Source organism: Schistocerca cancellata, unplaced genomic scaffold (assembly GCF_023864275.1).
Source record: "Schistocerca cancellata isolate TAMUIC-IGC-003103 unplaced genomic scaffold, iqSchCanc2.1 HiC_scaffold_1148, whole genome shotgun sequence".
Lineage (NCBI taxonomy): Eukaryota > Metazoa > Arthropoda > Insecta > Orthoptera > Acrididae > Schistocerca > Schistocerca cancellata.
In genome coordinates this window covers 4057285-4084732 of record NW_026047147.1, presented here as the reverse complement: position 1 = coordinate 4084732, position 27448 = coordinate 4057285, and the positions used below count along the sequence as shown (strand labels likewise).

The following is a 27448-nucleotide window of genomic DNA, read 5'->3' as shown; positions in this document are numbered from 1 at the left end:
TCAATCCATGTTGTCTTCGCCATCCAATGAATCTTCCCTTAAGCTCTTTCCATGCGCTTTAGCCCTCTTTAAACGTGGTGTTCGTTTCTCTGTTTCATTTTCCGATTCTGAATATCTCTTGTTGTTGGCCTTTTGGGCTGTAGAGCGCTTTGGTCTGCTGCCAGGAACAGGCGCTCCACAGTTACAAAAATGTTAAAATTCATCACATTTTCCTTTTCAATCAACGTCTAAAATACAACAAACTGTTTTCAAGACAGTCAGTTCCATCTTGCTCAGAATGTGTTTCTTCTTTTCATACTGGTCTGACCATTTGTCAAAGTCAAACCAACAGAATTTCCATATGTTGTTCCCCACAAGAGTGACTTTCCCAACTCTGTTGAACAGAACTCTGTGAAGATGCATTAGAGCATCAGCCTTGAATTTTTTGAGAAATGCGTCAGTTCTTGTTATTTCACCGTTATTTCACCGAGGGGAATTCCTTTGCCTTTTGGTATTTCAATTGCCTCCGTTTCTTTAAGGTCACAGAAGAATTCACCGACAATCAAACGATATGTTGTAAATATTCCCGCCACAAATTCTGAGACCGCGTTCTGTTATTGCTCTGTCGTTGGTTCAACATAATTTAACTGTAATTACTGCCTGAAGTAGAGTATTGTTTATTTCGTACTGAGTGCCAGGTCAATGGATGTCAGTAACACTTTCTCCGTCAAGAACACGCTACATAATTTCGGTTGGGAAGAAAGCAAAATTTTTCGCCTTTGCCTTATCCGAGATGTACTATAGTAATTTCTCATGTAAAACGTAATAAACCAAGTCTGAGTGATGGTTCTGCATTTATTATTTCTTTCCGTTTCCGTTCGCTTTTGAAAATCTTCATCACTCCACATGTGGGGGAAAAAATAGTCTTTCGTGCTGCGGGGGGCCATCCCTACGCGGCTGGCGTGACGCCACCGACCGACAGCCTCATTCCGCAGAAGTCAGGCGTGTTATGAAACAAAATTAAAAGAGTAATAACGAATCACAAGTGTGAGCATGAAGTGAGGTATATTAATGAATGAAAAAGCGATGTTATGCACTGGTAGCGATTTTAACTTTACAATGCATATAGATGTTACCTATGTAGACATAAATGTGGCATGTGTAGCTGTAGCGCTATTGAAAAAGAACTTAAACCACGTGTCTTCATAAAGCAAACTGCTCCGGTAAAGTAGTACGCATACTAACGTCTTGACAGGAATGCAAACCGAAAGTCACACAACCACAGATGGAGAGCCACGAATTATTTCTTACTTAAATCGGAGGAGCATATCGTTCTGCAGAGTGTTTCGTGTGGATTCAGGGAGAGAAAAGCATGCGTTCTGCGTCTATTCTGTAAGAATTAAAAGTTAAACTGAACGATTGTCAGGGTTCGTCAAACAGCACTCTCGCATCCTCTCTAAGAACGGACCCATTTAACAATTGCCTACGTTGGAAGAGCATATTTAGCAAATATTAGAAACTCAGTATTATTTAATTTTTGGCAGATACATAGATTAGCGTTCTTTGAGACAGCTTTCTACGCAGTTGAGCGTTCTGTCAACCTACTCACGGTAGACTTATTCTCTCACGGTGTTTATTATCAGCTACTCCGTTCCACCCCCATGCCGGTATTTAAGTGAGAATTTGAAGAGACACTGTCCTATATGCTAAGTCGATTTTCATGAAGTTTTGGCCATACATGTGAATGAAGTCGTGAATTTGATAAATGCACTCAACTTCTGTAGTATCGTTGTAACCATATTCGTTGTAGCTGTGTTGCTGAGACTGTAGATGTTGCTTCTTCTCGAGACACCAGCAGGCGGTGTGTGTTGGACGCTCTGGCTGTGTACTCGGCTGGAAACTGGCCTGCCGTGCAGTGGAGACAGCGTTAGCCAAGAAGGGTCTTGTACTAACATACAATGAGAAATCTTACGTTAAAAGGGGAAATTACAAGGTAATTTAGCATGTAACTGTGTAGTTTATTATTCTTAGGACATGGAGTATGGCTGAACTTTGCAGCAGAATCCAATGTAACGTTTTTTCTTACAACTGAAACAAGTGTTTAGGAAAGTAATTACACGTAGGAAATTTATTAAGCAATATTTTGCCGACCTGTCCAGGTGTGAGAACTTGAGGATGGGTATATTGTTGTTATGGCTTAGTGAAGCATAGTTATACTTGGAGTCTTTTTTCTCATTTATCAGTGGTTAACTTTTGTTCCTCACTTTTCATTCTCTACCTTTATGAATGGGTTTGCCTACTCCCACTGCACATCGCGAGTTGTGTGCTGCAGAAACATTGTTATGGAAACTGATAAGATACCGTCTGGCACTGCCTATCACTCGCAAGTACCTACCGTAAATGAAATTTGGTTTCCATCAGTATCTTAATAGTAATAGTGCAGAACAGACGAGCGTTGCGTTCGCACCGGTAGGCCAACAAATTTAATTATCATCAAAGTTCATGTTCACTGTAAGGTATAGTGATTGTAAGAATGTGTATGTGAAAAAATGATATTATTTCGGATGTTTCAAATCGGTAAATGATTTGAGAAAGATGTTATCTTGTGAATTTTCAAGCAGTTTTGACACAAACTCAGTTGCGTTAAATTTCATGTTCATTCGGTCTGTAATTAACAATAATAGTTCTGATACAATGATTGTTTGCAAGCGTAAAGATAAAGATTAGCAACATTCAGGGCAAACATACTAATGTGAGCCACTTGTTTTGCAGTGAAATAGCATACATAAATTTCTTTGAAAACGGACTGGCCTCGCAGGCGAATTATTAGATGTACTGGCCAGCCTGGATTTCGCATAGTGTAGCGTGTGCTTCACACACTTTTGCTTAAAATTCAATTTTAACACTATTTTGTCGCCCTGCACTGCGATCTACGTATTTAGGTATCAAAATAAATTTTGCTAGTTTCTCAGACACCAATGGAACATTTACAAAAACCGAGTTTAAACAAATAGGGACACGTTTCACAATATTTGACGTCCCGTTATTGAGCGATACCAGCGGTGAATACCGTCGTGTTTGACGATACGAGGAAAGGAGATGGAGTTCTGGGCTGTTTCCCCTCTGCTGGAGCGTGCTGTACCGTTCCAGTGCGCCGACATATCAGAGGAGAACAGATGAAGGGCGTCATGTGTACGTACTTATGTCAAAACGTCGATTTGGGAATATCGTGTTCAGTATTTGGAAACGTTAGCAAGTGCGCTGTTGTTTAATATACGCCACTAGTTGGTAGTATTTCTGCAGTAAAATGGTTGTCTATTTTGTGCATTTTATGGCACTGGAAGAAATTCGTGGTGTGTCTCCTGGGCAGATCTTGGGGTGGGGGGGGGATGTGAATCGAGCGAAGTAACATGGCGAGCTGCGCCGACATGCTGCCCGCCACAGAAGCCAGCTGACGGCCTGGGCAGTGGCCCCGCCCACCTGTGTGGGGACGCTGACAGCCTGGCCGGCCGACACACCGGGCCTTTGGCAGCAGGAAGATGATGATTGGCTCAGCTTTTTGATGCGGTCCAGCTAGCAATAGATCGACGACAGCAGTGTCAGACCGGTTTAATGTTATCACCTTTTTGGGGCGAGATATTATCTGCACAAGGATCACCTTAAACGTGTTAGTGGCGGAGCTTCAGGGCCCAGTGGGCAGTGGAAACTTATGACTTGACTATTTCTCATTGAAATAGAGAATAAAGCTTGTACTAGTTTAAAGTCAGATTCGTCTTTTAGAAAGAGGCCCACATCACCAGCATATGCAGTGCAAGCTGCTTTCATTGTTTCGATTGAAATGCCAGTTATTGATATGTGGACCATTCTAAAGAGAGCGATACGAGGATAAGACACACAGAACCACTGAAAGCGGGCAGCCTTGCCTCACAGACCTACGAATTGTCACCACTCCACCATACTGGTTGGGCAAGGTTGCAGGATACGTAGATTCAGTCCAGTCTACTGCTTCCGTTGATGTCGAAAACTGTGAGATTATTTGTGTGTGGGTACTTTGGTCTCCACACGCCCCTGTGTCGCATTTCGCTGATAGCGTCCTGTAATTCTGTGTGACGGATTTTGCATCGTCAGCTGGCCTTCCTCTGCTGTGGTGCATTTAAAGTCACCTCCAAACACTATGTTTTCGCGCCTTTTTTTAATGGAAGCCTCCAGATTCATCGTCTAAAGAAGCCTGATTTTCTAGTTTCTTTTCGGTTCCTTAGGGAGCGTCAGGGTTAGTGCCCCATTATCCACTAGAGTGACCTAGGATTCCTTAAATTGTGGCAATATGCCATCCTGTTAAGTCAGAAAATTTAAGTACTACCGTGGCAAAAATTAAACGTGAAGATATTTTTGGGACATACTTATAGGCTTCCAAAATTAAAGCCCTGCTAGATCAACACTGTGCTACAGTGATTCCAGTCCCGACACAGTAGAAAATTATGCCAGCAGCAGATTGCTTGGCTCTTGCGTCGTCTTTGAGTTTCTGACAGAAAAGGTGTAGTGCCTCCTTTGTGGAGCCCTTAACTTCTCATGTGTCCGAAATCTCAGTTCAGGACGCCATTTCACGAACCATCACAGCCAGATTTTACATGCAGAAAACTCATCGTAGTGGAAAAAATTTCGTAATTTTTAGTGTTGTGCAAGTTGCAATGCTACATATGTGATATCTCTAGCTTGACGTCCATACCACCTCTGGTCCAGATTCCTGCAATACCGCAGCAAGATGAGCATCTGTTTGTGCCAGAAACGCAAGGTTTCTGCCCATAAGCACTACACTGACATCTTGTTCGTAGTGCCTCTCCACGTAGTCTTCTAAAGTTTACAGAGGTACTGTGAAGTTTCTGGGAGCTTGGAATTAGCCCATTTCCTTCTTCTGGACAGCTTCCACGGCTTTCCATGTAGCTTCCAGTTACACAAACGTCGGTTTCTTGGAGGCGTGAATAAAAATTCAGAACATCAGTTTGTATAAAATGACGTCACTTTTCACAAGCTACCCGAAACAGAGCAAATTTGGGACCGTCCCTTACTTTCATTTCGGTACAACCTGATTCTTAAGTGAATGGTCGACGATACGTTTTATCAATCACATAAGCAACAGGATACTTGAGACTATTCTCTCTTACGAAATACACTGAAAATCGTCATAAATGGCTTCAGGAATAATTTACAACTAAACTCTGTGGAAGATTGTTATCTCGACAACAATGCAAAAATAGCGGCGTGGGGAATGAGGAGATAACACAGCCGGCAGTGAACCCACAATGGCGTCTGGGAATGACTTTCGCTATTGCAACCAGTCAGCTTTTGAAGTTCTTCCATTTTGTAAGTATGGTGATCGTTTGGAATCGCCCAGCGACTGATCATCAGACGGTGGTAGAGGTTTATTGCGTACTGGGGGTCGTGCAGCTGCGGCTGGGAATATACACTCCTGGAAATTGAAATAAGAACACTGTGAATTCATTGTCCCAGGAAGGGGAAACTTTATTGACACATTCCTGGGGTCAGATACATCACATGATCACACTGACAGAACCACAGGCACATAGACACAGGCAACAGAGCATGCACAATGTCGGCACTAGTACAGTGTATATCCACCTTTCGCAGCAATGCAGGCTGCTATTCTCCCATGGAGACGATCGTAGAGATGCTGGATGTAGTCCTGTGGAACGGCTTGCCATGCCATTTCCACCTGGCGCCTCAGTTGGACCAGCGTTCGTGCTGGACGTGCAGACCGCGTGAGACGACGCTTCATCCAGTCCCAAACATGCTCAATGGGGGACAGATCCGGAGATCTTGCTGGCCAGGGTAGTTGACTTACACCTTTTAGAGCACGTTGGGTGGCACGGGATACATGCGGACGTGCATTGTCCTGTTGGAACAGCAAGTTCCCTTGCCGGTCTAGGAATGGTAGAACGATGGGTTCGATGACGGTTTGGATGTACCGTGCACTATTCAGTGTCCCCTCGACGATCACCAGTGGTGTACGGCCAGTGTAGGAGATCGCTCCCCACACCATGATGCCGGATGTTGGCCCTGTGTGCCTCGGTCGTATGCAGTCCTGATTGTGGCGCTCACCTGCACGGCGCCAAACACGCATACGACCATCATTGGCACCAAGGCAGAAGCGACTCTCATCGCTGAAGACGACACGTCTCCATTCGTCCCTCCATTCACGCCTGTCGCGACACCACTGGAGGCGGGCTGCACGATGTTGGGGCGTGAGCGCAAGACGGCCTAACGGTGTGCGGGACCGTAGCCCAGCTTCATGGAGACGGTTGCGAATGGTCCTCGCCGATACCCCAGCAGCAACAGTGTCCCTAATTTGCTGGGAAGTGGCGGTGCGGTCCCCTACGGCACTGCGTAGGATCCTACGGTCTTGGCGTGCATCCGTGCGTCGCTGCGGTCCGGTCCCAGGTCGACGGACACGTGCACCTTCCGCCGACCACTGGCGACAACATCGATGTACTGTGGAGACCTCACGCCCCACGTGTTGAGCAATTCGGCGGTACGTCCACCCGGCCTCCCGCATGCCCACTATACGCCCTCGCTCAAAGTCCGTCAACTGCACATACGGTTCACGTCCACGCTGTCGCGGCATGCTACCAGTGTTAAAGACTGCGATGGAGCTCCGTATGCCACGGCAAACTGACTGACACTGACGGCGGCGGTGCACAAATGCTGCGCAGCTAGCGCCATTCGACGGCCAACACCGCGGTTTCTGGTGTGTCCGCTGTGCCGTGCGTGTGATCATTGTTTGTACAGCCCTCTCGCAGTGTCCGGAGCAAGTATGGTGGGTCTGACACACCGGTGTCAATGTGTTCTTTTTTCCATTTCCAGGAGTGTATAAAGATGTGTGTAAGCCGTGAGTGTGGCGTGAATTACGTGGGACACGAGGCACACTTACGGGCATTACTTTCATTTGCTACTATCCGTCGCTTTTTCTTGCTGCACGTAATATTCTGGATAACATCGTGTATGTTTTGCAGAAACGTTAATCCTATAGCACCTCTCAAACTATCTACAGGTAGGAACAGCCACACGCTTCGCTAAATGTAAAAAAACCAAAGTGCATGACTAGAGTTACGGTCAAAACACCTGCAGTGCCCCTGCCCCATTAAATCTTCGTTGTGCAGACAGTCTGATTTGTACCACGGCGGGAGGTCTACGTTAAGATGAAAGGCGACGATGTGCTTCTGTGTCGCGAAGGCAACGACTGTGAGAGCCAGATAATGGTTGTGGTAACAGGTTGACCAGTAGTGGACCGTAATGTTTACGTCCGCGCCATATTTAAAAATGGATCCTCGAGTCTTATTGCGATTTGATTCTTATTATCGAGTTGGTGGAACTTGTTCCCTCAAGACTGTGCCACTTGAGCGAATTCTGTCCCCAATGACGGAGAGAAGCTTGTCGTATGCTTTCAGCGGCGCCTTCTTGTTATTTACATGCGGCAGGAGTAGCATCCCTTTGAACATTGAATTTGTGCGACTTTCAACTATTCGACACTATTTTCTCATAGGTTTCGCCGACTTGTCTAATCATTCCAGCCGTGCTCACTTCCCGCCGTCCACCGTGCTATTACCACCTGCCCCCCGCAACGCAGAAGCCGGTGACACCGCAAGTGCACTTTCAGGCTCCGCCTGAGACTGGCGCGCGTCCGCTGGTTGCCGACCGGCAGGGGCAGCAGGTGGGCGCCCGGCACAGGGGGCGCGGAGGCGGCGGCCGCGCCGGCCTGCCTACTGCTCGGGGGAAGTGCGCGTCTCAGCGCTCCTCTAGTGTGCGCCCTAGGCTTGTCGACGTTTCTTGTTTTGCGTTGTTTACGTCTTAAATTTACAGAACGCCATTCTTCAGTAATAGTCAGGCAGCTCACCGTGTTTTATCTACTTCTGGAGCAGAATATAAACTGACAACTGCACAGTTTCTTGGTTTCACAAATAACCTTGTTAATTTTTAGAGAGATTTAAAAAGCCATGAAAACCTAAGTGTTCGTAGTTCCCGTTTGTACAAGCAACAGATTTTTTTATTTTTTCAAGAAATTTCTATTGTTTCTGACTAGATTTTAACAGTGCAACGTGCATGTAAACGTGAATGTTAGGTAACAGTGTATCAAATAACAAATAAGAAAAGATCCATGTTAAACTCACCACATAGTAAAATATGAACGTATTTTGAGTCGTAGAGTCTATCGTGCCATGGACTGGCTTGTAATTTTGCACCCCCCGTCCGGACAGAATGGGACAAAACAGCTGCCCCGAGTCCCACAACTCCGTGTGTCCCCTCCGGACACCCAGGTTCCAGTGCCACGCCTGATCACGTGATGCCTCACCACGCACGACCTTCCGAACGGAAATGCGACGGAAGGCGTGTGAGCAGAGCGGAGCAGACAGACAGCACCGAGCACGGGCTTCCTACGTAGTCGCAGCCGCGCGTGCGCAGTGACGCCTGTTTCCTGGCGCTCTCTGGCAGCTGCTCAGACGAACGTAGGCAGTAGTAGCAAGACGAAAGGCCCCAAAAAATTCTCGCCAGAAATCGAATATACTTTTTCCCGTTGTAGAAGTGACACCGGATAAACTTAATTTAGTCGTTACCGGCGTCTGACGCAGAATGTACAAAGTAGCTGTTTAGCGAAAGAGTCGAACTGTTTTCTGGCCACAGCACATTGGTTAATTCCGGTTGGGAAAGACGGCAGCTCTCGAGATTTATTTCGTTCATCTGAACACAAATCTACAAAGAAGAGGGATTTGTTTCCTCTCCAAGAAGGTGGTTCTAAAATGAATGTGCGCAACGGTACAAAATAATAAACGCTAAAATGAAGATTTGGTCCTGTCTTGACTACCCCCTGAAACAGATCATAGGTCCCTTAATGGACTTTAACATATAAATTCCTACCTAAACATAAATGAATGAATAAGACAACTAATACTGCTAAATGATAAACGTTGTTCCTGCTTATACAATTATTGTATATTTAAAAACCTTTATATTACAAAGTTTACATTTCCTAAGTAAAATTACCAATCAGTTGCCCAACTCTGCCCCTTATTCTGACTGCGCGATCTAATATCAATAACGTGAAATGACTGACGTCATCTACGTACCAAACACTAGAGGACACTACTTTTAGGGATGATCTACGGTGGTATGGAACCTCAGTGGAAATAAACTAACGTGATCACAGCTGTTTAGCTTTTATAGCCCTAATAAGCCGAAGCAATTTGCGATATCACTGTCTGTACTGCATCCAGTTCATCGAAGTGACGATTCTCGTACTCGTCTGCGACGATGCAAGAACTACAGCCACAAATAAACTCATTCAAACACTAGGACGGCAGAAGGCGATCCTCTGCCTAATATAATACAGACGAGAAACGCGAACTCCCAGTCACAATGACAGAGTTCAGATAACCTCGCAACGTAAGTATAGGCAGAGGAAGCGCTCCCAATTACTGAACTCTGCGTACTCAATGGCGACTTCCAACCTAGAGGTGAAGTCCAGAATCGTATAGGTTCGCAACAGTGCAGTGCCTAACTGTTCTAAGTATAAACTCTCCTGAGAGGAAAGACAGCAAGTCCGTCTGTCCCAACAAAGCTGATTTCGACCGCACGTCACACATGGCCACTCACAACAGAAGACCTCGTCTCTCCAGTGCTGGTCTCCCAGCAAGGCTCAGTTCCCCACCATCGTAGTTTCAAAAACGAACCATATTCCCGAAACTACGGAATACTTTGCCTCTCTACAGATTCTTCAGAGCGACGACCAAACATATTTTACTATTTTGTCGTCCAGCGCGGAAAGTTTGCGAGGAAATGTGTATACTCATACAATGGTAGGCTTCTGAGTAAAAATCCTTGGAAATAACCCAGACTGCGTGGTTTCCGGAATGCCGCTTCTTCGTTCCTCTCACCTGCGTCCAAGATTTGTAGAGTTCGGAAGTATCATCCAGTTATCCTTCTGGCCCTACAATAGCGGCCGGTCGCCCCTGTATTGTGCCTTCGCGCTCAGGTGTCCAGACTGTCCGTCTCGGTACTTCCTGTGTGGGCCCTCCACCCAGGGCTTGAGTTCCACCTGCCACTTCATCTCCACTGTCGTTGCAACCTCTACTAGTATAGGCAATCATTCATTACGCCGTTCTGATAATAAAGACACTGCATCACTTTTCATTCAATAAGCATTAACAGTTATTTACAAGACGTATGTGGCAATGTTGGTCTACTTTATATATTCATATATGCTTTTTACAACCTACCACATGATACCTAATTGTGTTTTTAGATCACGGCAAAGAATGTGGATGGGTGCTTCTAAGATGCGAAATTATAGTCACCTTACAATACCCCCACCTAAAGAACTATTTTGTACTAGGATGGTTTAATTCTTATAGTATTATCTCACCCAGTACGAAATCATATAACCATCAATTGTCTGTACAAGGGAACTAATAATAATATGAGGGCAGAGGAACACTTGAATCATGATAAGTTCATCTACAGTTATTCTGCATTCATTCATGGGTTTACTGCCATATATGTACTTATTACATTTTTATTATAATCTGTCTACCCCTTATGTTTGGAACATTGTTCCGAGATGTGACAATTGTAATATACAATATCAAAGGAATTTAACTAACATTACCAAATTTTTATTCTCTTTCAAAAATGGCAGTTCCCATCTTTCTTTAGACTTAAGACCGACGCTCTCTGTCCTTCATCCGTTCATAAGACATTTCACAAACTGATTTACCAAGTGTAGTGTTTCCGTAATGTTTATACCCTTTAAACAGTTAAAAAATCTAATGTTCTAACACATTCTTTGACAAACTGCATTTACATTTACTGTTCAAATGGCTCTGAGCACTATGCGACTTAACTTCTGAGGTCATCAGTCGCCTAGAACTTAGAACTAATGAAACCTAACTAACCTAAGGACACCACACACATCCATGCCCGCGGCAGGATTCGAACCTGCGACCGTAGCGGTCGCTCGGCACCAGACTGTAGCGCCTAGAACCGCACGACCACTCCGGCCGGCCTTACATTTACTGTGCCCACTAATATTTTTAATAAGAGTTCGGATTGACCACCAATTTAAACTTATGTGTTTGTTCACAGTGCATAAAATGTAATACATAAAAACATTAAAAACCCATAGCATCATCAACAAAGAAAATGACGAACAATAGTTTTACGTAAATACATGCATAATTAGAATTCTGGAAATACACAAATATACAGAAACAGTGAAGCACATCACATCATTATCAAAGAGAATGTCAAACAATACTTTTACATGAATACATACACAAATATTTTCTTAAGGCTACCCTGAAAAATAAGTACAAAATGTTTACACAATGATAGATATCGGAAAGTGATAGTTTTTTGGATGGACTTGTTCAGTGTTCACTACATTATGCACCTTTTTTTATCAAGAGTCACACACTGATTCGGATTTCACAACACACTTTCTTCTTCATTTGTGTACGGGGATGGAATCAACAGATTTTTTTGTTAAGTTTAGGAGGCAAAGCTTATTTGAGATCGTGTTGCCTTTACAAGTCAGTCTTTGGACCCTCAGCCCATTGTTGATTCCGTCAGGTTACCAGCCTCTCGCAGAGTTGATGACGTGCTGCCGGACGAGGAGGTCCTGTTAGACGTGCCTGAAAAAGTTATTTGTAAAATGAAGAAGTGACCGTTATTTCACGTTCGGTTCATATCGCCGTGCAAGCAGATGTAGTTACGGAGAGTTCTGTGAAAATTCGGGAGACTGTGGAGTGTTGTAGAGAAAACCATGTGTGTAACAATTGGCTTCTGTGAAGAATTCTGCGTGGCGTGTTCAGTATGCATTTACAGAACAGTTTTAGGCGAGCATTTCCCTTTGAAGAATCCACTGATGGTTCAAATGGCTCTGAGCACTATGGGACTTAACATCTACGGTCATCAGTCCCCTAGAACTTACAACTACTTAAACCTAACTAACCGAAGGACAGCACACACATCCATGCCCGAGGCAGGATTCGAACCTGCGACCGTAGCAGTCGCGCGGCTCCGGACTGAGCGCCTAGAACCGCTAGACCACCGCGGCCGGCTGAAGAATCCACTGAAAAGGACCGAATGTGAAACTCATTTCATAGCACAGCATAGACTGTATTAATCTCGTAATATTTCTTGAGTGTAACATAAGCTGCATGAACTAGTAGTGGATGTGATATCGACGTAAATGTGGGCTTGTTGACACCATAACTAAAAGAAAAAAAAACAAACAAACATTAGTATGGATAAGCAGACATTTTCAATGAAGGAAGGAAGCATCCACTTTTGCCCGTTATTACTAGAGATTTGCGGGTTTATTTTGTTACGTGAGTTACGCGGACTACGCAGTCGTAAGTATCAACGATGGTTTTGTTCAATGCTGCTTTCAATATCGTCTACATAGTACCTACAAGTGCAAAGCAATGGATGGTGAATGAACGCTGTACTCAGGTATGTGTGCATTAATTTTGCAGCTTGCTTCACTCAGTGCGAGCGTGTCTTTTAAAAATCTGCTACGCTGCACCACATCTTTACAACATTTTTGCAGTACCACATGTTTCTCAATTTTACTTTATTCCTTCGTGGACAGATAGCACATTTTACGCTCTGAACACCTTGTAAAATTGTACACTCATTTTGTTGTTAACGTAGTTATAGTCTACACAAAGAAGCATACCCTTATTTTCTTACCCACGACATCCTGCCCTTTCATGTACTGTAGTACCTCTTTTAACCTGATAATATAGTAGAAAATTCGATAAATTTACAAATAACTTCACTGTAATACTTAACTTAATTGCTAACTATATACAAGACTATACCTTTGCCATAAAAGATCCCTTCAGTTCTCCCTACTTACTTTATAAATGGCTTACGATGGCTCACATGATGGAGTTCCAAAGATTTTCCAGATTCCACAGACTTAATTTCAACCGCATTTGCATGTGCTAGTCTTCTTATTCGTACAGGGCCGCTGTATCTGTTGAAGAACTTTTGACATATGTTTGTTGGACAACCTATACCATTTAACTAAGACCTTTTGTCCAACTACAAATTCCCTTACATGCGCCTTTTGGTCTGTGCACACCTTGCGCTTCTCTCCAGCGACCTGAATATTGAGCAAAGCCTCCTCCACTGTGACTTTATGTTGTCGGCGCGTCCTTTGTGGAAAATCGATCAGTCCTCGAATTTTGTCTGGAAGGTCCCTATTCTTCAGAACCATCATAGGTGGCATCAGTGCAGTACTGTGAGGAAGCTCGTTTATCACATCTTGAAAATCTTCAAGAAATACATCCCAGCTAGCATGATTCTTTCCACAGTATAATCTACATAAATTACTCAAATCTTTCCTCGGTCTCTCTGCGGGGTTCGAACTCGGGTGAAACCTACTAATAGATATGGGCTTTATCTTATACCTCCTTAGTGTTGTTATCTGAGATAATACAGTCTACACTACACACTTGGTTTATGAAGTCTCTGCACAAGGCTCTACTTACAGTTGCACCAGTCGCCCTTTTCAGTGGCGTCTGCGCCAGAAATTTGGCTCTCAGCTACAATACTGCCGATATATATTGATGGCCCCTCGGTGTCTTGGATAATGGTCCCATTAAATCCGTCGCTGCCATATGCCTTACTGCTCAGGAATAATTGGGTATAAAGGGGCATGGGTTCCTAGTTATGGATTTCGCCTTTTAGCAGTTTTTACAGATGGCTAGTACTTTCTGGATGCGTTTCTCCAAGTTTTTAAAGCAGCAGACACTACTCATTTTTATAAAGCTTTTATGTGGAGCGAAATGTGCGTACCTTAGGTGTGTATACCATATAAGCTTATTTATTAATTCATCTGGTATGCACACCACCCACAGTGAATCATTAATGTTTGCCCTATAAAACAGAATGCCTTTTCTCAAAATGTAGTGCTGTCTTATGTGGGCCTGCGTCCTATCCTTCCACTTTTCTTTTATTTTGAGTAAATCTGGATCCTTGACCTGCACATTCTACATATTCTGCATCGTTCCAGTAACGACGTTTTCAAATACCACGCGTTGAGGTAGCACAACGAAAAGTGCTCTTGTTCTAATGCTTTAGCCGTCTCTTCTGTTATACCAATAGGTGAGCGGGACAGGGCATCAGCGATAACGTTTGTCGGACGAGGTACATAGACCATTGAAAACTGGTATTCCTGAAGCACAGATACCCATCTCGCTAGTCTTCCATGCGGAAATTCTGCGGTTAGGAGAAATTCTAGGGCCCTATGGTCCATATAGACTTCTGTTTTTCTACCAAACAGAAAGTATCTGAACTTTTTAAATCCCCATACTATTGCAAGGGCTTCATGTTTGGTAACAGAGTAATTTCTTTCACTTTTGGATAATACCGTGCTACCAAATGCGATTGTTCTGTGTACTAATTTGCCATCTTGTTCAAAATCCCGAAACACCATGACACCCAGACCGATCTTCACGCTGCCAGAGGCCATACAGAAATCTTGTGATGAGTCAGGATGTGATAAAATAGGAGCAGTGACGAGTGTCACCTTCAAATTATTGAATTCTCAGTCTGCACACTCATCGCACACCAAGGGTGTTCCTTTTCCTGTCAGTTGGCAGAGTTGGGAAATAGTTAATGTTTGCACATAGATAAACTTCTTATAAAAATTTATTATTCTTAGAAACTCTCTCAGTTGTTTTCTGGTTGTAGGAGTGGTAAACTTCGTAATTGCTGCCATCCTCCCTGGGTCGGGACTAATCCCTTGTCGTGTTATCACGTGTCCCAGAAAGCTAACCCTACTGCTCCCAAAAAAACTCAATGTTTGTGGTCACCCCATACCTTTTCAAACTGCTTAACACTTCCTCTAAGAGTTTTTTATGTCTCCCCCAGGTGTTTTCTGCTATCAATATGTCGTCTAAATAACGTGTGAGCTTCCAATCCAAAAGGGAGTCTTTTGAATCGAAAACACCTTCCGAAGGCAATAACGGTCGTATATTTTCGCCATTCAGGATCGAGCTCTATCTGCCAAAAGCTCGATCCCAAATCAAGTGAGGAAAACATCGAAACCCCCGTGAAATCTTTGAAGGAGCTCCTGAAGCATTTCAAGGCGATCCGTCTCTGGCACAATAATGGTATTTATTTGCCGTGAGTCTAACACCAGTCGAGTTCCACCGTTGTTTTTGTCTACTATGCTTAGTGGACTATCGCACTCAGATCTCGCGGCTTCAATTACACCCTCATCCTCCATTCTTCGTTGTTTACTTAGAACCCTTTCCCGGTATGACCATGGGATTACGTAATGGTCTCTGTTTCTTTACGTCAAATTTATACTGATACCCCTTAATGCATCCGGTTTTGGGTACGAACATCTCTGCATTATTTTTGAGTGCAAGCTCCAACCCTTTTATATCCTTATTCTCTATGTTATTCAGATTCTCGAGTTTCTAATCAGTCCTACTGTTAATTTCATTAACATGTTCACGTTCGGCCTTGAAATCTGCTCTATTGTCAGTATCTTTTTTACATTCTTCCCTCCGAACTGCATGTTGACCTGTGAATTGCAGTTATAAACAGCTAACCGGAATTTGAGCTTCATTGCCTTCTCATCAAGTCTGACTTTTATTTTATTCTCTTTCCCTAATGTTAACTCCCCTCTTCCTAGATAGATGATAGCTTTCTGCACTGAAAGAAAATCTACATCGATTATTATCAGCTATTAGTTTCAGTATTATGAACAGATTTACAGTCATATGGTGTCCTTGGCAATCAAAGTCTAGACATATTTGTTGAGATATTTCCATACTCTATCCAACTAACGCACCTCATACCTTTGTTTTTGTGTACTGTGAGCATAGGTGGATTAACTGACTTCTTGCATCTAGTGAAGAGCCTATTTCAAATACCTGAGAGTTCGCTTCCACTATCTATTACAGCAATACCCATAATTCCTCCAACTTGTACTGTTACCACCAGGTAGATTTCCTGTATGGGTAATGTTTCCTTTTTATCAAGTAATATCTCCCTAAGTCCTCATATTCTACAATATTTATGTTATTACTTCCGAGACGGTTTATGGGCACATTTTTCTAGTGTCTGTCGTCTGGCCTAGTCATTGTTCATTTTCCATGTTATTTTGGCGTACTCTCCCAGGGTTAGGTGGTCTAATTTCAGTCGATTGTTTCCAATTCCTGTTGTTGTTCAGTCCACCCCATCCTCGGTAAGACCAGTGACAGGTTTCTCTATTGTCGCCCCATGATGCGCCATTATTTTGTGTCTCCCATCTCCGGCCATTTTGTTGCCTATGTTCTCTGCCATAGTTTCTCCACTGCCCGTTATTCCCACTACGATCTCTCGCGCTCATGTTTTCGTGGTGCGGACGATTTACATTGTTTTGCTAATTATGGCCTCTATTATTCCCTTCGCTGTTCTCCCTTCTTTCGCTTTGCACGTCTCTCTGCTTACGTTTTTCTCGCGCCTGCTGCTCGTTGAAAGCGAACTCCATTTCTCTTGAGATACTCTTGAAGTCTTCTACACCACTTCCACATCGGTCGACGAGCGTTTGCGGGTAGCCAATTGGCAGCTTCATCTAACACAATCTTATTTCAGCCAGTGTGCATGGGTCGTCCAATTACTGATTTTTCTTGGTCAAGTTTTCAAAAACCTTCACTGGACTGTGGAACCCTGAACTCTCCAAGTCTCTGCTCATCATTAGATCCTGCCCTGTGTCTCTTTGGACCAGTATTTGTTTAAAAATGCGTCACGAAACTCTTCGCATGACGTGTACGTTTTTGCAATCTTCCACATGCATTCGGCCATTGTTCCCTCAATATGTGAACATACGAAGTCCAGTGAGGTAATGATAAATCGATTTGACCAATAAAAGTTTTCGAGTGTAAAACATTACCCTCGTCTTTGTAATGCTGAAATTTTCGTACAGAGATAAAATGCATAAAATCGAAAATTTCATTAGAGTTTCTCCCCGCTCGTCCCGTCATATTCTCACTTGGTGCTAAGGTTTCCGGTCTACCATTACTTTGGGCATCCCCTCTTTTATTCTCTGTCACGTTTTCCTCACTGGAAAAATGTTCCGTGTTGCGCATTAACGGATAACAATTAAGCATTTGAAACATTTCATTGCTCTTCTCCGTGTTCGCAATTTTCGATCCAGTCGTACTCTGTGTAGATGCGGGGTCTATATCTCTAGCGATATTTCGTCACTCTGCAGATACGCTTTCAGTCTCTAGTTGGCGGGCAACTCTTACATTGGAGCACATTCTAATAATGTCTGGGCTTGAACGTGACCGTGAAGAGTTTGAAGAGGCTCTTTCACATTCTATTGTTTCCAAATTACCTACTATTTCTTTTCCGGAGGTGATTTTGGTCTGTCTTGGTTGCGACCTGACTTCCTCAGATAATTGTTTAATTTCGCTTTCTATGTTCTGTTTAAATTGGGAGAGCTCCGCAGTCAACGCCTTATTTGATGCAATTTCTGTCTTTTGCAGCTGTCTTGTCTCATGCGCCTCTGCAACTTCGTTAATGCACCTCTACCTGTCTTTGTCATGTTTTCAGTCTTCTCTAATGTTTCAATAGCAATCCGCTTTGCGCCCCTCGCAAGTAATCGCGCCTCGTTCGCGGTGCTTCTGACTTCCGCTGTCTGTCGTTCTAGTTTTGTTCTGAGCGTCACTACCTCATTTTCACTTCCCTCGTTTCATGTTTTATTGCCTGAATTTCGACACTAACGTTCTGGATTTTATTTCCCATTTCTGAGCGTACTTCGTCGGTTCCCTTTCTTACTTAACTTCCCAATTCAGAGCTGACCTCCTGAATTTTACTTCCCATTTCTGAGCGTACTTCATCATTCCCCTTTTTTATTTGCTCTCCCAATTCAGGCACGACCTTCAGCATTTCAGCACTAACGTTTTGAATTTTATTTCCCATTTCACTTCCCATTGTTTTTAGATATGTAAGGATGTCCAACACATCCGTGTTATCTAAATCTTCTCTCCTGCTGTGACTTTGCATTCCACTACTCTTACGTGAATTTGTCCCCTTTTCCCTTTCCATTTTTTGGTATTCAAAAGAGTCATCACCACGCGCCCCTTATATGCTGACTCGTGACGATGTCACTGACGGCGATATAGCACAAATCTTAGTTGTTCCGCATTCACTTGGACTCCCTACATAATACTCCCGTATCTTTATGATTGCTTCAGTGTGTCGCTGTTCCTCATCTTCGCTATCAGATTGCCCACCACGGGCTTGACTGTGTGTATCGTCCTCACAAAATACCCTTGGATCGTTATTCTCCTCACCAGTGCCTTTTGCTGCTAACATAGCTGACTCTCATCCCATAGGCTTTCCTGACTACCCCGTGTATCTGCCATTTCTAGTACTCTGCTGTGCTACTTAGCGCGCTTTCGCCCTAGTTAACACGGACTGACCCCTGATAACAGTTCTCTCATAAAGGTACACAATCTACACAACCCACATTTATTATGTAACGGGCATGTAACATAAAATATCTACAACAAGGAAGATAAACTAATGGCTACGTCATGAACGAGTGCCAGCAGGTGTGGTCCTGCGGTTCTAGGCGCTTCAGTCTGGAACCGCGCGACCGCTACCCTCGCAGCTTCGAATCCTGTCTAGGGCATGGATGTTTGTGATCTCCTTAGGTTAGTTAGGTTTAAGTAGTTCTAAGTTGTAGGAGACTGATGACCACAGATGTTAAGTCCCATAGTGCTCAGAGCCATTTGAACCATTTGAACCAGCCATGAACGAGCAGTGTCGTTACAATTTAAGTAAAAAACAACGATAAATACATTACATGAATATCAGTGAACTGCAGCCAGAGGGATGAAGCGCAACGCCACTGAAGAGAAATACATTAAAATACACAAACATTATTTTTAATGTTATCACGTGAATTTGCCACTGCAAACTATACATGCAAGCTTTTGATCACTATCAACAACACCTAAACATTAAATGGAAATAAAGACTTTTAGAAAATTTCCCAGGTTTCAAACCACTTTATGACTACTATCAAAAGGGTGTAAGTAAGATCCTGGCAGGGTAAGCCATATCCAAGATGCTACTAGAGGGAGGTTTAAATGAACGTGCACTACGGAAAATAATAAACGCTAAAATGAACATTTGGCCCTGTCTGACTACCCCTTGAAGCAGACCTTAGGATCTCTTAATGGACTTTAACATGTAAATTACAACGTAAATATAAATGAATGAATAAGACAACTAATACTGCTAAATGATAAAAGTTGTTCCTGCTTATATATTTTTGTATATAAAAAACTTTATATTACAAAGTTTACATTTCCTAAGTAAAATTACTAATGCGATCTAATACCAATAGCGTGAAATGACTGGCATCATCTAAGTACCAAACTCTAGAAGACAGTACTTTCAAAGATGATCTACGGTGGTGTGGAACCTCAGTGCATATAAGCTAGAGTGATCACAGCTGTTTAGCTTTTATAGCCCTAATAAGCTGAAGCAATTTCGATATCACCGTGTGTACTGCATTCAGTGCGTCGAAGTGACGGTTCTCGTAATCGTCTGCGACGATGGAAGAACTCGAGCCACAAATAAACTCATTCAAACACTAGGACGGCACAAGGCGATCCTCTGCCGAATATAATACTGTCTTCCCCTCTCTGTGTTCTACAGACGAGAAATGTGAACTTCCAGCCACAAGGACGGAGTTCAGATAACTTCTCAAAGTAAGTATAGGAAGAAGTGCTCCCAACTACTGAACGCTGCGTACTCAACGACGACTTCCAACCTGGAGATGAATTGAAGCTCAGAATCGTATAGTGCAGTGCCTAACTGTTATAAGTATAAACTCTCCTGGGACGAAAGACAGCAAGTCCGTCTGTCCCAACAAAGCCGATATCGACCGAACGTCACACATGGCCACTCACAATGGAAGACCTCGTCTCTCCCCCGCTGGCCTCCCAGCAAAGCTCAGCTCTCCACCATCGTAATTCCTAAAACGAATCATATTCCCGAAATCACGGAATACTCTCCCTCTCTACAGATTCTTCCGAACGCCGACCACACATATTTTAGTCTTTTGTCGTCCAGTGCGGAAAGTTTGCGAGGAAATACCTATACTCATTCAATGGTACGTTTCTAAAAAAAAAATACATGGAAATAAACCAGCCTGCGTGGTTTCCGAGATGCCGCTTCTTCGTTCCTCTCACCTGCGTCCAAGATTTGCAGAGTTCGGAAGTATTATCCAGTTATACTTCCTACCTACTCAATAGCGGCCGGTCGCCCCTGTATTGTGTCCTCGCGCTCAGGTGTCCAGACCGTCCGTCGCGGCACTTCCTGTGTGGGCCCTCCACCCAGGGCTTGAGTTCCGCCTGCCATTTCATCTCCACTGTCGTTCCAACCTCTACTAGTACAGGCAATCATTAATTACGCCGTTCTGATAATAAAGACACCGCATCACTTTTCATTGAATAAGCGTTAACAGTTATTTCCAAGGTGTATGTGGCAATGTCGGTCTCCTTCATATATTCATATATAAGAGGTGCAACCTATCACATGATACTTAAATGTGTTTGTAGATCACTGACAAAGAATGTGGATGGGTGCTTGTAAGATGCGAAATTATAGTGACCTTACAGATGAAAGAGGAAGAAAAGCGTGACGTGTTAGAATTGGGCTCTGAGCAGTATGCGACTTAACTTCTGAGGTCATCAGTCACATAGAACATAGAACTAATTAAACCTAACTAACCTAAGGACATCACACACATCCATGTCCGAGACAGGATTCGAACCTGCGACCGCAGCGGTCGCTCGGCTCCAGACTGTAGTGCCTAGAACCGTGTTAGAATTGCAACAACATTCCTACTGCCATTTCTCCAGATATCGATGAGTCTGTCTGTTGGCTCCAATGTATTTATTTATTTATTTTTCGTGTTCAGCTCATCTTCAGTTGCGGACGTATTCTCTTTGACGCATTCCGCACAGCAGTGGAAGGTCATCCTTGCATCTAATACGGCCCCATTTCTGACGAATATAGAGACTGTGTGCATCTGGAGAGGAGATGGAGTCTACTTGTGGGGTGTGACAGGTGGTAGGCATACCCCACAGCGGCAACGGGCTTGGCGCTGCGCCACTTACTCGTGTAAAATGCTCCATGCTCAGATAACAGCTGCCCCATAAAGATGATAACATTAAACTGGTGGAAGATATTTGCCGCTGTCAGGGCTATAACGCCCAAACGCGCAAATCGCAAGCTGAACCTCATCACAGAGCTGAGGTCATCGACATCCTTTTGCTATGAAAGGTGCGGTACGTGAACGTGGTCGATTAACCATGCTGTTTACTTGTGTCTGTGGCGGGGAGAAATTCGGTGCTCTAACGAAATAATGTGCAACCAGTTGCGTTTTGCTGTATGCACCTCACTGACGACACCTGCAAACAATGTGACAAGTATAACATCCTGAAGACGGGCCAGAAATCAAATTTCTTTTCTGCAGCTGGTTGCTTATTATTTCCTCGCATACTACAGCTCCTGGTTAAAACATTGAATTCGGTCCTGTTCGCCACGTTATTTCATTAGATTCACACAACACCCCGTTCTGCAAGAATTGCTCCAGCGTTTCGGCACATCTTTCTTACGTTGTCATAAAATGCAAAAAACTGACCACCATTTCAGTGCCAAAATGCTACCAACTATGCATTAATTCTAAGTAAAAGATTACAGGCTGACAATACTGACACTAGTAATAACAGTATTCGTTAAACTGACACTTCACCTTCAATAAACACCCAGATTGAAAAAAAACGCAAGACCCAAACGGAGTTGTCTGACATAAACAAAAGTTAGGAGGCATGTTCCTTCATCTGAAAGATGACGTCATCTCAAATGTCGCGTCAGTTGAATAAGAGTGGAGCTAGTGGCCCCACTATGAGGTGTGCTTCAAACGTGCGACGTAACAGTAGCGGTCGTGGGCGTTAGTTGCCTTTAGCAGTGGGGGTTGCTTTTAACGCGACAAAGACGCCATTACCAACACCCCTCCGAGTTTGAAGGAGGTCATGTGATATGGCTACGAGACGCCGGATGTTCCTTCTGCAGGAGGACTTGGCAGGAATGTGGCCACTGTGCGTGGTTCCCGGCAGCTGTGGTCACGGGGATGCACGGTCGCCAGAAGACAGGGCTCCGGACAGCCACGTGGCTCTGCCGAGAGGGAAGGCCGTCGTGATTGGCGTATGGCTCTGGCTCATCGTAATGCATCTGCAGCAGCAATCTGAGCAGCAGTTGGCACCACAGTGGAAATTTGTGGTAAGGTGTTATGGGACCAAACTGCAGAGGTCATCGGTCCCTAAGCTTACCCACTACTCAACCTAACTTACGCTAAGGACGACACACAGACCCGTGCCTGGAGGAGGACTCGAACCTCTGAGGGGAGGAGCTGCGCGGGCTGTGACAAGACGCCTGAGTGCGCGGCTACCCCGCGCTGCAGGCATCATACTGACACAACAAAGTGTTGTATATCCGTTACTTCGAGGACAGCTCCGAGCCAGAGAACCTGTAGCGTGCATTCCACTGACCCTAAACCGCCGCCATTTGCGACCTCAGTGGCGTCAAGTGAGAGCTCATTGGAGGGCAGGGTGGGGGTCTGTTGTGTTTTCTGATGACAGCTGGTTCTGCCTCGGTGCCAGTCACGGCCGTGTGTTGGTCAGTAGGAGGCCAGTTGAGGGCCTGCAACCAACCAATCTGCGTGCCAGACTCGCTGGACCTACACCCTAAGTTTTGGTCCGGGGTGTGATTTCGTATGAAGCACTCTCGTGGTCATCCCACACACCCTCACTGCAAATTCGTATGTCGGTCTCGTGATTCGACCTGTTACGCTTCCAATTTATGATCAGCATTCGAGGGGGTGTTTTCCAATAGGATAACGCTCGCCCACATACTGCTGTTGTAACCTAACATGCTCTGCTGAGTGTCGACATGTTGCTGTGGCCTGCAGTCGAGCACACGTGGGACACCATCGGACGACAACTCCAGCGTCATCCACAAACAGCATTAACAGTCCCTGAATTCACCATCACACAAACTGACCTTCAGCACCTCTACAACACAATTAGTGCACGTTTGCGTCCTTGCATTCGCCGTTCTGGCGGTTACGCCAGTTATTAATGTACCAGCAACTCACTTTTGCAATGGCTTATCTCACATTTACATTAATCTGTATCTTGCAATGTTAATCGCTTAAATATATTACCTCGACAAATGTATTCTTGAAATTTCGTTAGTATACACTACTAAATTTTGGATGTAGCAATGGTCTTCCCTTCAGTGTTCATATAAATCTAGCGTACAATCTCTTGCCATGAAACAAAGAAAATTACGGAAGAATAAATGAAATACTCAACATAGATAACAACTTCATGCAGTTTTATTTTCCTGAGTGAATATGGAGTAGTCTAATAGTTCGACACAGATTGACAATAAAAAAAGTAAACTCCTACCATCCAGGAAAGCAGCATGTACTGTGATTTTGCTTGTTTCGTTGATAGCTGTTATCCAGTAGATGGTTCAAGGCACTTGACTAACTCATTTAAGCCGGCCGGAGTGGCCATGCGGCTCTAGGCGCTACAGTCTGGAGCCGAGCGACCGCTACGGTCGCAGGTTCGAATCCTGCCTCGGGCATGGATGTGTGTGATGTCCTTAGGTTAGTTAGGTTTAATTAGTTCTAAGTTCTAGGCGACCGATAACCTCAGGAGTTAAGTCGCATAGTGCTCAGAGCCGTTTTTAACTCATTTAATATTTGAAATGTTATCAGTTTTGCTGTAGTCTCTAACTTCGGTGTTTTTATTGATACAACTATGAATGACATTTTATTAGACACATCACACTGTGATTATTTGAAATGCTTGGTTTTGATCTACCATCTTCTCCTGAATAATAACAGATCACATACTTATTTAAGAATGCCCACCTTTTGTAGGCCTCAAATTCTCTCCAGTGTCCAGAGTCACCCACTCCAGGGAACGCGAGCTGCCGGCAGACCTACGACGCCAACTGGGCAAAACCTGCTGGTATGGTACCTGCCTTGACAGCCCCTTCCTTGCTGAGCACTCAGCCCTGCCAGAGGAAATACCGTACTGTGCTCAACAGCTACTCCATCCAGAACAGCACTCACATTTAACTTTGAAAACATTTTCGTCAGTCTCTCATTTATCCAGCATACCCTTTAACTTATGGCTTCCAGAACAGTTCGTGCATAAGCTTCAGGAGTTTAATATTAACTACAAGTTTCGATGTTTATATCAAAGCACTGGCCTGAACGAAGCAGTCGGCCACTAGCTATGTGTCATTCATAGATGTGGTCAGATCACGAGATGTGTTTCCTTAAAAAAATTTACTTCATTACTGAAAGAGTAAGTATTAATTCTATCACATCATATGTGTTAGCCCTGGGTGGGGGGTGTGGTTTTGTAGCATTAGGTACACATTATTCGCGCCAAATTGTAGTACATGTTTCTAGTATGGACAACTTACAAACGAAGGGGAGGGGACACGATGTTTGGGAGGAGCAGATACTAAAGATAAATTCATTGTCTGTAGTCAAAGCAACCATTGCACTGTTTAGATACATGGCCGGAATGTGTACCGGTAACGTATCACAGCATTACTTCTTCGAGAAAGATGCAACTATAGCGCAAACAATTGATCAATATAGGTTTCACAATTCGATTACCAAGGCCGAAACTACAGCAATAAAATAATGTACATTTGATTATTAATGACCGGATTTCACGTTATTCTGCCTCTTCCTTTTTCCGCCGACATATTTCGCGATAAGTAAGGATATCATGAAATTGCTTTCCATCAGGGCTACTAAATAATATGTATGCGCTTCTTACCACACACTTACTAGCACGTTCTTTCATTCAATGCACCAAAGCTTGTCCTACTTCCGGCATGGAAATTTTAGCTCTTAAATTTATTTCGGAGACATCTGTTGGTCAACTACGTCACTATCGTTGGCCATTTCTTTACGAGAGTAACTGCCTACGATTTCTTCGTGTCAGAGAACCTGCAGACGGTTTTATCGAGTATTTCAGTCCTAACGAACCACATACTGCACTGTTTAAACGTTCATCTGAGAGGTTAAGAACAATTTTATTCTTCAGTCCTTACTGGTGTTTGCCTTTCATGCGTGTTTAATTTTGATGTATCAGTTCGCATCTATCCTAAATCTCCATAGCAAGCCCTGAACATTCATAGTGCTATCCATGACTTGTGTGGCGAGATTGAATGCAAAGAATTTTTCGAACAGGAATTACGCTCATCAGATGATGGTACAGATTTATTCCAAACTGGGGTTGTGAAGCTGTCGCTAGGGATAAATAACGAAACGTGTAAGCAGTGAGTGTGCCGTGAATTACGTAGGACATGAGATCTACTTAATGGCACTACTTTCAGTTCCTAGTATCCGTTGGTTTTCTCCTACCACACGTAATATTCTGGAGAACACAATTTGTTTTCCCATAACCTCTCATACCTTGCAACACCCAGTACCAAGGCGACGGTCTGGAAGATTGCGTGCGACATGATACGAAATGTTTACTGAGTTCCTATTGGGACATTGGGAATGAATAGCAGAGAACAAGAAAAAACTAAACTACAGCCAAGAAGTGCTCCCCATCCAGAGTAGCTTAACTTGGGAAGGTGGACGAGAATCAGTGCATTCAAAGAGGTACGGTTGTATGGGTCTCTCTCCAGAGACACAGAATTCACAATTGTCGTCCGAAACCGGGCAATATTTCATGCAAGGATGGCCTTCCTGCACTGTGTACAATGCGGCAATGAAATTACGTGTGTAAGTGGTAGTGAAATGTTGGACTGTTTCTACTGTAGACTGTCCGTTCCACCCTCGACTGGATTCAGCAGTTGATATTTCCGCTAAACTGGAGCCACACGCTTTTTGGAAAATGCCCATAATGCAGAAATAACTCGTGTCGGCATTTTAGTGAGAAATTGAAATGGGCTGTCCTATTTGCTATGTGAATTTTCAAGTTCTTTGGACCATGAATGTGAGTGTAGTTGTGAATGTGACAAATGCACTCAACTCTTGTAGTATCGGCATAACCATATTCGTTGTAGGTCTGTTCCCGAGACCACAGGTGTCACTTATTTTCCAGTCAGTAGCAGGCAGTGTGTGTAGGGCAGTCTGGCCGTGTACTCAGCTGGAAACTGGAGACAGCATTAACTAAGAAGGACATTATACTAACATATTTCGAGTAATGATAACAAGTTCCTATTTTGTATATTTGTAACTGTGTAGTTCGTTATTGTTATGACATTGCGTATGGCTGAAGCTTATAGGGGAAATTGCATAATGCAACATAAGGTTTTGTCCTAAAATTGAAACACATGTTAAGGAAAGTAACTGTATATGGGAAATTTATTAAGAAATATTTTGCTAACCTGTGTAGTTGTGAGAATTTTGTGAAAGAGTGTATTGCTATTGTGGCTTAATAAAGCACACTTATACTTGGAATCTTTGTTCTCATTTATCAGTGGTGGACTTTAGTTCAGCATTTTTCATTCTTTACCTTTATGAATGTGTCTGCATACTGGAACTACACATCGCGAGTTGCGTACTGGAGAAACATTTTTACGGAAACTGATAAGATACCGCTTGCACTGAATATCGTTATCAAGAGCGGTAAATGAAATTTGGTTTGTGACAGTTCCATCATTATCATAGTAGTAACAGGTTGCAGAACAGACGAGCCTTCTGTTTGCACAGATAGTCCAACAAGTGTAATTACCAGCAAAGTTAATGCCCTCTATAAGGTACAGTGACTGTCAGAATGTATCTGTTAAAATCCGTTTCAAATCGCTAAAAGATTTCAGACAGTTGATATTTTGTCTATTTTCAAGCACTTTTAACACAAGGTGAGATGTGTAAAATTTTATGTTCTCTTGCTCTATGATTACAATAACAGTTCTGATAGAGTGATTGTTTGCAACTCTAAAGATAAAAATTAACAATATTCAGGGCCAACATTTTAAGGTTAGTCGTTTTGCAGTGAAATAGCATTCGTAAAAACGGACTGCTCTCTCGCAGGCGAAGTGACTTACTGGCTAGCCTGGATTCTGCTTCGTGTAGCGTGTGCTTCACGTACTCCCGCTCTAAATGTAATCTTAACGCATTTCTGTTGCCCTGCACGTAGATTTACGTATCTCTATAGCAAAATAAATTTTAATAATTTCTCAGATACCAACCATACAAACATGGGTTTAAATAAATAGGATCACATTTCAGAATATAGGATATCCCGTTATAGAGCAGTTACCAGTAGTGGATACTGGCGTGTTTGACGATTCGAGGAAAGGAGGTGGAGTTATGGGCTGT

General features: G+C 43.5%; 1 pseudogene; it reads right to left on the bottom strand.

The window, feature by feature from the left end:
- On the bottom strand, positions 1-25638 carry LOC126159856 (uncharacterized; annotated as a pseudogene).
- Positions 25639-27448: the final 1810 nt, after the last annotated feature.